The sequence below is a fragment of the Cannabis sativa genome, chromosome 8 (genome assembly GCF_029168945.1).
Source record: "Cannabis sativa cultivar Pink pepper isolate KNU-18-1 chromosome 8, ASM2916894v1, whole genome shotgun sequence".
Lineage (NCBI taxonomy): Eukaryota > Viridiplantae > Streptophyta > Magnoliopsida > Rosales > Cannabaceae > Cannabis > Cannabis sativa.
The window spans coordinates 9264379-9277993 of record NC_083608.1 but is presented as its reverse complement, the minus strand read 5'-3'; the positions used below and the strand labels follow the sequence as shown (position 1 = coordinate 9277993).

The window sequence follows — 13615 nt, the reverse complement described above, 5'->3', positions numbered from 1 at the left end:
TATATAAGTATGTATATACTAATTTTTTTTTCCTTTTTCTTCTTTTCCTCTTTTTTTTTCTTTTTCTTTTTTTCTTTTTTTTTTCTTTTTTTTTTCAAGGGGTGGCACACCCCGAACTTAATTGTAAATACATATATATTTTTTTCAAGGGGTGGCACACCCCAAACTTATTACATAGCATATATATAACTAAATATAATCTTGTTCCTCTGCTCTTGGGTTGCCCAAATGTGATTCACTAAAGCCATGACAACCCGAGACCCTTCTTCCTCAAGCCTCTTCCAATGTGATGGAGGTCTTTGCTCGATCAACCTCACCACTCCCAAACTTCACTCCTTGGCCTTTCACCAAAAATTTTCTTCTTGAAAGTGCATCACGTAGTTCTACCACCCCATCGGGGTACACTCTCACCACCAAGAAAGATCCATCACACCTTGAATCTAGTCGTCCATGAGTAGCCTTCGTTAAAGAGTTAGCAAAAATCACTTGTTGCCCAACTTCAAACATTTGAGACCAAAATTTTCTACTAAACTTCTTTTTCTTTCTCTTCTTTTTGGGTGGTTTTTTAGGGTCAAATGATGTTTTGTCTTTGCTTTCTTGCGGCTCGTGATCCTTAGCAATTTCTTTAAGGGGAATCTTCTTTCTCACCTTCTTACTATTTTTGAATTTGGACTCCTCAACCATGTTAGGATCCATATCTCCAATTGCTAAGCATTCTCCTATTGCATCCGGAGCACGCATAGGATGAAAGACCTTGAATGTGGCTTGCTCATCTTGAGCTCTCATGGTAAGCTCTCCCTTTTCAACATCTATCAAAGTTCTTCCCGTGGCAAGAAATGGCCTCCCTAAAATGATTGGAACTTCCCTATCTTCCTCGTAGTCAAGAATAATGAAATCGGCCGGAAAAATGAACTTATCCACTTGTACCAACACATCTTCAATTTTTCCTTCCGGATGAGCCACGGAACGATCCGCTAATTGCAAAGTGACGGTGGTTGGCCTTGCTTCTCCAATTCCCAACTTCCTAAAAATAGACATAGGCATGAGATTAATACTAGCTCCCAAGTCACAAAGAGCTCTTCCAACATCTCGACCCCCTATAGAAATAGGAATTGTAAAGCTGCCCGGATCTTTCAATTTGGGTGGAATTTTACTTTTCAACATAGCACTACATCCCTCCGTCAAAGCGACCGTTTCAAACTCGCCAAGCCTCATTTTCTTTGTCAAAATATCCTTCAAAAACTTCACATAGGTTGGCATTTGCTCTAAAGCTTCCACTAATGGTATATTGATGTGGAGCTGCTTTAAAACATCAAGGAATCTCCGGAATTGACCATCATCTTGTTGCTTCTTGAACCGTTGAGGAAATGGTAGAGGTGGCTTTTGCAAAGACTTTTCTGCAGTAGAATGCTGACTGGATGCTGTAACTACTGGGGGAATTTCAGCAGCTGAAGTTGCTGGTTTTTTTTTCATTTCCCCCTCTTTTTGGATTGAAGAGGGCTCTTTACTGCCTGCTGCAACCACATTTGACTCAATTATTTTTCCACTTCTCAAGGTTACCGCTTTGCAATGTTCTTTGCAATCTCTTCTTGGGTTTTCGGTGTCACTAGGCAAAGTGCCTTGTGGTCTATTCTTCAAATCATTGGCCAATTGCCCCAATTGAACTTCAAGATTCCGAAGAGATGCTGCTTGGCTTTGAATTACAGCGTCATTCTTGGCCATATAATCTCTCATTAAGCTCTCCAAAGAACTAGTTTGAGAGCCTTGAGGTTGGTGAGGTTGTTGAGGTCTTGGTTGTTGAGAAAAACCCGGTGGGAATGATTGCTTTCCTTGTGTTTGTTGTGCTCCACTTGAACTTGCCCCTTGACCTCCCCATGAAAAGTTCGGATGATGCTTCCATGCGGGATTGTAGGAGTTTGAGTATGGATTGTTGTTGCGGTTGAAGTTTTGATTACCCACATAGCAAACCGAAGCTGGATTTGAAGGGCAATTTTCAAAAGTATGCCCATCACCACAATACACACAAGAGATTTCTGCCCTTTGAATGGCAGCGGCTGGTTGTACACTTCCTCCCATATTCATATTCTTCAAAATGTTGGTCATTGAGGCCATTTGAGCGGTTAGAGCGGTCAAAGCATCTACTTCAAGAACACCCGCTACTTTTCGGCTTGTAGGAGCTCTATTAGTTGACCATTGATAGTTGTTGCTAGCTATCCTTTCTAAAATCTCAAAAGCTTCATTGTAAGACTTGGAAAGAATGGCTCCATTAGCGGAAGCATCCAACACCATCCTAGAGGCCGCATTGAGACCATTGTAAAATGTCTCAAGTTGAATACAATGAGGAATACCATGGTGTGGGCACTTCCTTAACAACTCCTTGAATCTTTCCCATGCATCACTAGTAGTCTCGTCTTCCAATTGTTGAAAAGACATGATCTCGCTTCGAAACTTTGCATTTCTTGTTGGAGGAAAGTACTTTCTCAAGAATTTTTCAGCCGAGTCATTCCAATTAGTCACCGAATCGGGAGGAAGAGTGTTAAGCCATGCTCTAGCCCGATCCCTCAAGGAAAATGGGAACAACTTTAATCTTAAAGCCTCTTCACTTACTCCTTGTAGCTTGAAAGAATCACTCACCTCCAAAAATGAGCGAATATGGAGGTGAGGATCTTCCGTTGGCGACCCACCAAATTGACCAACCGTTTGGAGCATTTGAAACATGACGGGCTTGAGCTCAAAGTGAGGTGCTTGGATTTCGGGTCTCACAATACCCGGATTTAGCTCATTGAACATAGGGGCTGCATACTCTCTTATTGCTCGGGCTCTATCATCGGCCAAAGCAATAGGATTGGCTTCATTATGAGCATCTCCAATTTCAAACCCATCGGCCATATTGCAGCGTTTTTTAGCCTTTTGTTCCTTCCTCCTTTGTCTAAAAGTGCGTTCAATTTCGGGGTCAATAGGAGCAAGTTCAAGGTCTTCTTCTTGCTCGTTCATACACTAGATTACACCTGAAAAAGAAAAATTCAGCGCACCAAAATAGGATTAAAACTTTAAACCAGAAAATAAATTGCAAAATAGTTGATAATACACAATTTTTAGTTTCAATCCCCGGCAACGGCGCCAAAAACTTGTTGTGAAAATTATATACGCAAGTATACGCAGTCACACAAGTAATAAAGTGATAAGTAAGATCGTCTCCACAGGGATTGCAAACAAAGTTTGATATAAAATCAACTAATTACAACTTAAAATAAAAAAAAAATAATATGTAAATGGTTGAGTAATGATTCAAAATTAAAATTGACAAGAATTAAACTTGCTAAAATTAAAACTACTGCTGCTAGAAAAATTGTTTGCAAGATAAAAATATAATATGGCAAAAATGGCTTGAATAACTAATTCCTTCTAGTCAGGTTTTTTACAGTCAGTACAGCATTGGTTCAGCATTACTTTAGCATTCTGCACAGAGATAACAACAAATTCCTCTAGGCTTGTGAGAATTTTCCAACACTCACAACTTTAATCCTACCATTAAGCTCAATATATTCCTATATCAAACCAGCAAGCAGGACACCATTCAAGCATTCATTTGGTAAGTTATGCAAGGTAAATGAAATATTCCTATCCACTTACAAAGAAAAGCCTAAATCTAGGTTTTCACTTGCTTCATTCAAGTTGAACTACTAGATCTAGCCCTTCCAGTACAAGATCTAGCTTAGCAAATTGTTATTCATGGCCAAAAAACAACAATCAATTAAAATGAAACTCACTTGAATGAACAAAGGCAAACAAATACTAAAGTAAGCTTAAAATTTAATCATACCCAACTTAGAAGTTCATAGTCATTCAAGCCTCAAAAGCTTAGCTCATATTCAAATAAAAAGATAAAATCCAAGCTAAAAATACTTCATCCATGGCTGCTGCCCAAATTTACAATCTCAAGAAGTTTTGAATACTAAGTACAAACAACAATAACAAAGAGAAAAATAAAGAAGACTATCAAGAAAGGGTAAAAGAAAATTCAAACACTAGGCTTGGTCCCCTCTTCTTTCTTCTTTGTTGTACTTCCTGCTGCAATTAAAGCTCCTCCATAGAAAAAATGGCAGCTGCCCCGTACTGTACATACAAGATGATGAAGATGATTATGGTGTACTTCCCTTTTCTTCTCTTTTGTTGTTGGGTTTTTAGGGTACAAACTTCATACCCCAAAATAGAAGCCCAAACTTTTCCACTTTGGCCCACTAGGGTTAGACCCCTTTCTTCCACGTCAGCTGGCTGGTGCAATTTGAGTGACTGGACCGAAGTTGCTGAGGTGGATAAGTGAAATTCGTGTTTCCACGTCACTGCCAGGATGCTGAATTCACTTCAGCATTGCTTTAGCATTGCTTCAGCAATCAACCCAGTTTCAGCTTGTGCTCCTTTTCTTCCTTGCTTCTTTTTCTTTTACCTATCAATTTAATTCCTCCTTTTTCAACAAAATAAGCACAGTTACTTGGAAAAACACACCCAACAATATCAATATTTACAAGACTTAAAGGTTAGATTACTAAATAGAAAATAACACTAAAACTAATTAAAATTAAGCAAAATAAACACATTTTCATTACTCTCCTCACAATACTTTAGTTTAAAAGCATAAAAATTAACTCTATACCATAGAGTTATCAGTGTTTTAAGGGGCAAAATACATTGAGGGGTGAGAACGGTAAAGAAATCTCATCTTGATGTAGATAATCTATATAGAGGATCTTTAAATCACAATAAGATTATAACAATGGTTAAATGAGATAGCATATTGATATCGTGGAACATATAATATGCTCAATATAAGTCTGAGAGTGCAATTCTAAGTTCTAAGAGTGGATTCAACGAAGAATTAATAAGTAGGAATTTACTTTGTAAATTTGGTTCACTTATTGGAAGCTCAGCATATAGATCCATGGTCCCCATTCTAGTTGAGAACATTCTGCTTGTAAGACTCATTAATTGATTCGTGATTGATCAATTATAATTCTAAAGTTAGACTATGTCTAATTTATGAATTTTCACTAAGCAGGGGTGAAATTGTAAAGAAAAGAGATTCTAGGTTTATTTATTTATTAATGGACTTTATATGTCTAGTTAATAATTAAATTAAATGACAATATTATTTAATAATCTATTTTAGTTATTAAATAATTAGTTTTGGCATTTAAATGGTTAGAATTAGAAAATTGGCGTTTTTGAGAAAATAGAAATAAAATTTGTTAAAACTGCAAAATAAAGTGGGGCCCATTAACACACCATGGCCGGCCACTATTTGTGGATTTTCAAATTAATATTTTTATTATTTTAATGCCAAATAATTCCTAACCTAAACCTAGTAGTTGCCTATAAATAGAAAGTGATGGCTTAGTCAAACACAATGCTTTCATAACATCTTCTGACAGAAATTTCTCTCTTCAGAAAAACTGAGCCTTCCCTACTTTCTATACCTGGCCAAAACCTCTTCTCTTTTCTCTCTTCATAAAATTTCGACCCTAGTGAAAGAGTAAGTGCCCACACACAGCAAGCAGTAACTCAATCATAGATTGGAAGACTGTGAAGGATCAAACTTAAAGAAGAAGGACATTCGGGCTCAGATCTTGATAATACTCTGCGACAGAAAGGATACAAGGGTTAGAGATCTGAGTGGAAGGAGACATTAATTCCGCTGCATCAATGTAAGGTTTTCTTAACTTTATATGTGTTTATTTTATCGTTTTAGAAAGTTCATATTTAGGGTGTTAAACAACATACTTGTGAGTAGATCTAAGATCCTGGTAAAATAAATTCCAACAACTGGCCTTAGAGCCATGGTAATTTATTTTCTTGCAAGAAATTTGGACTTTAAAACGATTATTTATTATTTGGATGGTTTCATGTTGTATTGAGTGTTATATGATGATTGATTGATGTTTGTGAATTTTCGTGAAAAATAATTGAAATTTTGTTTCTGAAATTATTTTTATTGGATAGTATGGAAAAAATTAAGCAAGTTACTTTTTTACAGAACTCAATTTCAATTTAATTTGAATTAGTTATGATTTTTTGAAGATTCGAAAAAAGGTAAGGTGACTGTGCATCATCACGCGCGCGCGGAACCGAGTTAACCTCGGTCACACGCGTGTTCAGAGAGGATTTTGTCTGAGCAACGCGCGCGGATGTCTGATGACACCCCATTCCGCGCGCGGATATGCTGGCAGCTCCCCTGTCCGTCGAGTTTTCTCGGCTATTCCCTCATGTTGCGCGCGCGGACGGTATGAAACTCCCAAATTTTTCGTTTTTCTTCGTTTTTTCATGCTTTTTCATGGATTTAAGTTCCGATTTTTTGTGTAGTTTTGTATTTATAGATTTACTATTCCTAATTCAATTCTAATTATCATAATTAATTTATTTAATATTTTTTAAATTTAATTCATGATATTAGTGTAATTTGAATTTGAAATTAGTAAATATCTATCTTTTTGCTTAATTATCTATCTTATTTTTAAATTTGATTATATCTTATCTTATTTTTAAATTTAAGGTCAGATTTTAAATTTTTAAATTAAATCTTTTTTTTAAATAATTTGACCTTATTTAAATTTAAAATAAGATAACTATAATCATGTAATTTTAAATAGATGTAAGATATTTTGCTAACTTTAAATTTTGTTATTTTATTTATTTAAATTAAATTTAAAATCTGAAAAAGATATTTAATTTATCTTTTTTAATTTTTATTTAATTTTTATTTATAAAATAACATTTAATTTTTAAAAGTAGTTAGCAAATTTTGAAATGATATTTAGGATAGTTGAAACCTAATTTTTCAAAATTGTAGGTTTAATTTTAAATATTTATTTTTAAATAATTTCAAAATTTAAATTAATAATTTTTTTTATTTTCAAAAATAAATAATTTTTTTTTAATTTTTCGAAAATTAATTTTTTATTTATTTAATTATTTTATTTTCGAAATTTATTTATTTAAAATTAAATAAATCCTACTTCCAACTATCCAGCTAACCTTGTTGCAGGAGTATGTGGTTTTAGCTTGTGTGTAAGTTTTCAAAACCTATTATTACTTGATTGCAAATAGCCATGGTTAACTTGTTGACAGATCCAATGATCTGATTTTAACTCATGGCTCCCTTGGTCAAGTTAATAATTTGTAACAGGTAAATTTTATAATCTTCTTTCATCTGTGTATGACCTAGCAACGTGATAGGATCCATCCAAGTGTGTACCTGTGTGAGCCTATGTGTTTATTTTATTATATAGATGCATATAGGTTGTTGCTAAATAAAATGTCACACCATGATAGATTTTATTTAGGTCCATTTAGTTATTGGACCTATTCAATTAATAACAGTTATTTATTTTAAGGTTAAATTCCTCTTTTTTGGGCCTTGTGTGAGAGTTGGGAGCTATAGAAGTGGGTACGACATACTGAACCCAGCACCCCCTCACATGAACTACCCCAATTGTGAAGGCCCATTTGCCTGATTTAAATAACTGTACTAGGTTAATTATATTAGTTTGACCTAATAAAATTGAATTAGCAACATAATTAACTTTTAAAATATATGAAATTTATTTTCATTTTAATATTTTAAAGTTAATTTTAAGAAAAACACCTTTAGTTTTAGATATTATTTCTAGACAAAACTATTTATATTTTTCTTGTATTTAATTAAATATAGAATTTTAACTAACTAGATTCTTTATGGAACTTATTTAATTAAATATTCCTATTTAAGTTATAAATTAATTATTTTAACTGATTTTTCATATCTAACTTAAATTTGAATATTTTATTTAAATTTTAAATTAAGTTGAGGAATCCTACGCATTAGTTATTAAAGATTCTTAAGATATTTTTTAAGTTAATATCTTTTCGAATATTAACTTAAAATAGAATATTTTCAAATTAAGTGGTTATAACTTAATTTTTGATATTTAATTAAATCTAAATTTGAAATTATTTAAGTTTTAAATTTTTTCTATACAACTTAAATTAGATATTTTTCAAATTTTTTGTTGAAAAGATACTTAGTCAAATAAGATATTTTTTAGATTGTTATTTCTAGACTACTTATTATTTCTAATATTCTAATAGGAAAATATTATACATTGTGAAATTAATTATTTAAATAATTAATTTTGGTACAATTTTATTTAAGTATATTTTAACCTAGTATTAAACTAGAAATTAATAATTAAGCCTTCTCTACACTTAATTATTTATTTCTTGAATTTAATACATTTAATTAAATTGAAAAATTTAAATATCTAAGTTGATTTTAATCATGATACTTAAATATTTATTTTTCATGACACTTAATTAAATAGAAAATTATTTTAGGTTGAAATTTAATTTTTCAACTTAAATTTAAATAATTTTCAATATATATATATATATTTTTTTTATTAATCAATTTCGAAAATTGCATTTTAATTATGCAATATTTTTGAATTTTTTCTGAAAAATAGATTGAGTTGTAAATTAATTATTTATTTTAATTAATTCTTGGACCAACTTAAATCAATGATTATTTCATTTAATTGATTAATTTAAAATAAATAAGTTAAAAATATATATTATTAGAAATTAAATTAACTAGTCAAAAGAAAATCTAGATAGGTGATATTTTTGCTTGAAGTATTTCTTTTCTAAGTTTTATTATTTTTCGAAAATTTGTATAATTTTTATACTTTATTTTTCGAATACAATAAATATATTCTCAAGGAAATTTTTAAGTTGCTAATTAATTTAATTTAATTCAACTTAAATTAATTTCCTTAATATTTATATTTAAGATTATTACTAAGATGGAAATAATTAATTTTATTTCAATCACCATCTAAGTATAATTTTATAAATATTAAATTCTTATTTTTGAATTTTTAATTCCAAATTTCGAATTTAATGAATATATTTATTAGAATAATAAAGAAAATACATTTTAAAGAATGAGCTTTATTATTATTAAGATATTCGATCTCCATTGTTTGTTTTACATCGCGTTTGTTTTAGTGAGTAATCCTCCTTAATGGAGGAACGTTCATTAGCAATTTTGCACCGTTTAATCTCGAAAGATAAGTAGTTTGTAAGTGTTTTATATGGTATAGATCACCCTAATGGTGGCGACTATATTTGACTTGCAAATTGCGAAACAATGGTAGTAGCTCATAAGATAGAATAGCCTTGCTCTCGCCTAAACGGGACAACGCTGGATTCCAATCTTGATCGAATAAAAGGTTGCTAGAATGTTTAACATTTTAGATGAGCTGACAACTCTATTCAATAGATGATAGCTTTGACTCTCGCCTAAACGGGACACTGATATCAGTTTATTGAAAAACCTTGGAAATTATTAAGGATTGAATTTTTTTTTAAGTATTTTCTCATATCATTCCTACTTGCTATGTGCTTATAATTTCTGAATTGATTTTGTGTTTAAACCATTATTAATTTCTATTTGTTGATTTCTATTATTTTGTAGTATCCTGTATTATCATCATGAATCCCATGTTATCACTGTTGACTGAAAATAAGCTGAATGGATCTAACTTTCCTAAATGGAATGAGAACATTAATATTGCTCTCATATGAGAAAGTGCCTTGTTTGTTTTAACTGAGCCGTCACCTGAAGTGCCTGGGGATAATGCATCCAAAGCTGTGAAAGAAAAGTATGAGCGTTGGCAGAAAGCAAATGACAAAGCTCTATACTTTATGCTTTCCAGCATGGTTGACACCCTTAAAACTCGATTTTCCAAAACCGAGAAGGCTGCTGAAGTTATGACGAAGTTAAATGAGCTATTCGGTAAGGCATCACTTCAGTCACGCTTTGACGCGACTAAGAAGTACATTAATGCACGGATGGAACCTCATCAAAACGTGCGTGACCATGTTCTCCTCATGGCGAGTTATTTCCAAGAAGCCCAGGATCATGGTGCTGAAATGGACAGTGCTACTCAAGTAAGCCTTATCTTGAATAGCCTGACTCCAGCATTTCTACCATACACATAAAATTATGTCATGAATAAGAAGGAAATTGACTTTCATGAATTAGTCAATGACCTTCAAACTTATGAAAATTTGATTGGAGGACCCAAGAAGAAAGGGAGTAAACCTCATAATCCTGGGAATGGTAATAGGACGAACAAACCTGAAGCAAATGTTGCCTCTGCTTCGAAACCCAAATTGAAGAAGAAGTGGAAGAACACCAAGAAGCGAACAAAAGCCATGAAAAATAAAAAGGCTGCTCCTTCTGGTGATGCTACACTTAAAGGAAAGTGTTTCTACTGCAATGAAAAAGGTCATTGGAAACCCCAGTGTCCTAAACTTCTTGCAAAGAAACAAGGTATTTCTATCTATAAACTTTAAGAGTTTTAGTGAATTATTATCCAATTGAATTTATGATTCTGGACTAACTTTGTTTATTTGTTTTCTTCTTCTTATAGGCCAAGCTACTTGAACTCAGATGAGTTGGATCGGAAAGCTGGACCAAGGGTGAAATCGTCCAGATGAAGATGAAGCTCTTCAATTTAATTTTGAATTAATTGTTTTAGTTTAAAGACAATTTGGATTTCAAATTTTAGTTAGGGATATTTATCCCTGTTTTTCTCATATTGTTGCAATATTTTTTTTTAATTAATAAAGTTTCTTTTATTTTCGAATTCAACAATTGCAATTTATGAGATTGAGCTTCATTTATTTTATCTTCATCAATTATTACCACATTATATTTATATGTTTGTATGTGTAAGTGTTTTTTTTATTATTGATGCAAATTCTATAATATTTACAACTCTTCATAGAGTTATACTAAATAAACACTAGAAACTATTTCTATGTTTATTAATAATTGTTCATTCTAATACAATTATTAAGAATTTGTTTAATAAAAAGATCTTTTGATCTGATAGGGGTAGAGAAAAGTTAAGAAAACTATGCAGTTCAACGATCTTTTATATCTAATGAACTCTGGATAGTATTCAACTCCACATAAACTCTATCACACTTAGAGAATAATGATCTTTACAACCTTTAGGGGTGGATCATAATCTCTATATACTTAGGGGTGGAGTTTATCCACAATACCCTATATGTATATACTTGGGGGTGGACTCTATTCCACAATTCCCTATGTAACACATATTTTTCTCTTTAAACATGGAAGTAATATAATGAGTTAGCTATTATCAATATAAATTCTTGATCTTGATTGTATGTTCCATTTCGATTTTACTGTTGTAAGTAAAAGTTTGATACCTATGAAAGTTCTTTGATAAAGTTTCACACTACCTTAATTGAGTGGGAGAATTTTAAAATTCTATACCCATCTTCATCAGGTTGACACTTGTGATAGGTACTTAAGAACACTACTGAAAAGCAAATCTAACCATACACATGGAAAGGTATAACTTATCAGAATTATGAGAATAAGATAGAGAACTCTAGTTCAGTCTATTCGAATGACTTGAACCTAGAATTCTTTATCCTTATAAAATTTTATGGTATCTTAATTTTGATTACTTAATCTCTGGCATGTATTTTTCACTTCAAATACTAGTCTGCTATGTTGATGACTTAGTCTTGACTTAAAGTTTCAGACTAATACAAAAGTCACAACTAGGTAACTCTCCAAACAATCAGAGGTTAAAAGTATTATTTAACCAGACATCTGCTATTGAGTGGGAGCTATCTAAGATGTAATCAAATAGGGAACATTAGAAGATATTCAAGAAAGATTTATGAAAGTGATCTATATGTTAGATATTAAGGAACTGTGTATCAGTTGTCCTTTTATCTTACCAACTCATTTCGAGATCTTTGAGATGGTGCTTACTTTGGGGGTGGAGGAATTATTCTATAATAATTCAAGCTCTACCAGAGAAGAATTATAACTTTGTAAATTCGAAAATACCAAGAAAGTTATATTGCTGAAGAAAAGTCTACACTGTATTATCTCAATTCCATATTTTAAAATATGAGAGATATGTCTTCTGTTAATTCATATGTACTTTTAAAACAGTAAAGATTTCAGTATCCCTTGATGAGTAAAGCATATAGTAAAGGATGTTTCATAAGTGAATTTATGAACTAGTTTCCAGAAGTTTGGGTGGATTCAAATATACTACACTTGATCTGAAGATCAAGACATTAGATTGACCTATTTGCACAGTTTGTTTTATGTTAGTGCAAGTGGGAGTTTGTTGGGTTTTATGCCCTAAATAAAACTCTTTACAATCTGATTAGTTATCAATATAAGGAATTTGAAGTGATTGATGTTTGCATGAATTTTACATGCTAATGGTTTAATATGTTTATTACATTCACACATACAAAATCAGTTAAATCTAGATCATATGTTTATTCACAATTACAGTATCGTCAACACAGTGGAATGTGATTGTGATCATATGAATCAAAAGACGGTCCCTGTTTCATCAGTGTTATTAGATTTACACTAATGTGATAATCAGCGATGATGTGTACTTACACTTGGAGTAAGTGTTATGTTCTTTCCAGGACATTAGTAAAGTATACTAGTTTCGAATGTATGGAGTATACATTGGACTGGACCGATATTGCAACTAAGTTAAGGTATTACAAACTTACCGTTATATATATCTTTCCAAGTCAATATCAGTAGTTGATCTTAAGATTAAAAAAATCTAAATCCTGATATGCTTAGGCTCAACTCAGGAGTGTTATTCATGTTCTTTGATTTATTAGTTAAGCCTACTTTTAGGTCAGGGTGATACGTATATTTTGGGAACATGATAGTATGATTGAGTGGGAGTGCTGAACATAAATATGGAATCTATAGCTTCTAATGGTGTATAGAAGTCAAGTGATGATTCCCTTCGAGCTTAGCAAATAGAAGTAAATGGATGAGCTCTTGTTTAACTGACTAATTATTAGATCACTAAATACCATTTACAGGTACCTAAGTGTTTTAAGGGGCAAAATACATTGAGGGGTGAGAACGGTAAAGAAATCCCATCTTGATGTAGATCATCTATATAGAGGATCTTTAAATCACAATAAGATTATAACAATGGTTAAATGAGATAGCATATTGATATCGTGGCACATATAATATGCTCTATATAAGTCTGAGAGTGCAATTCTAAGTTCTAAGAGTGGATTCAACGAAGAATTAATAAGTAGGAATTTACTTTGTAAATTTGGTTCACTTATTGGAAGCTCAGCATATAGATCCATGGTCCCCATACTAGTTGAGAACATTCTGCTTGTAAGACTCATTAATTGATTCGTGATTGATCAATTATAATTCTAAAGTTAGACTATGTCTAATTTATGAATTTTCACTAAGCAGGGGTGAAATTGTAAAGAAAAGAGATTCTAGGTTTATTTATTTATTAATGGACTTTATATGTCTAGTTAATAATTAAATTAAATGACAATATTATTTAATAATCTATTTTAGTTATTAAATAATTAGTTTTGGCATTTAAATGGTTAGAATTAGAAAATTGGCGTTTTTGAGAAAATAGAAATAAAATTTGTTAAAACTGCAAAATAAAGTGGGGCCCATTAACACACCATGGCCGGCCACTATTTGTGGATTTTCAAATTA

At 31.8% G+C, this 13615-nt stretch overlaps 1 non-coding gene across 1 annotated transcript; it reads left to right on the top strand.

Annotated features, from left to right (window-relative positions):
• The first annotated feature begins 2344 nt into the window (after positions 1-2344).
• On the top strand, positions 2345-2451 carry LOC133030698 (small nucleolar RNA R71). Its single transcript, XR_009684247.1, has one exon. It is a non-coding gene; the product is annotated as a small nucleolar RNA R71 (small nucleolar RNA).
• The last annotated feature ends 11164 nt before the right edge of the window (positions 2452-13615 follow it).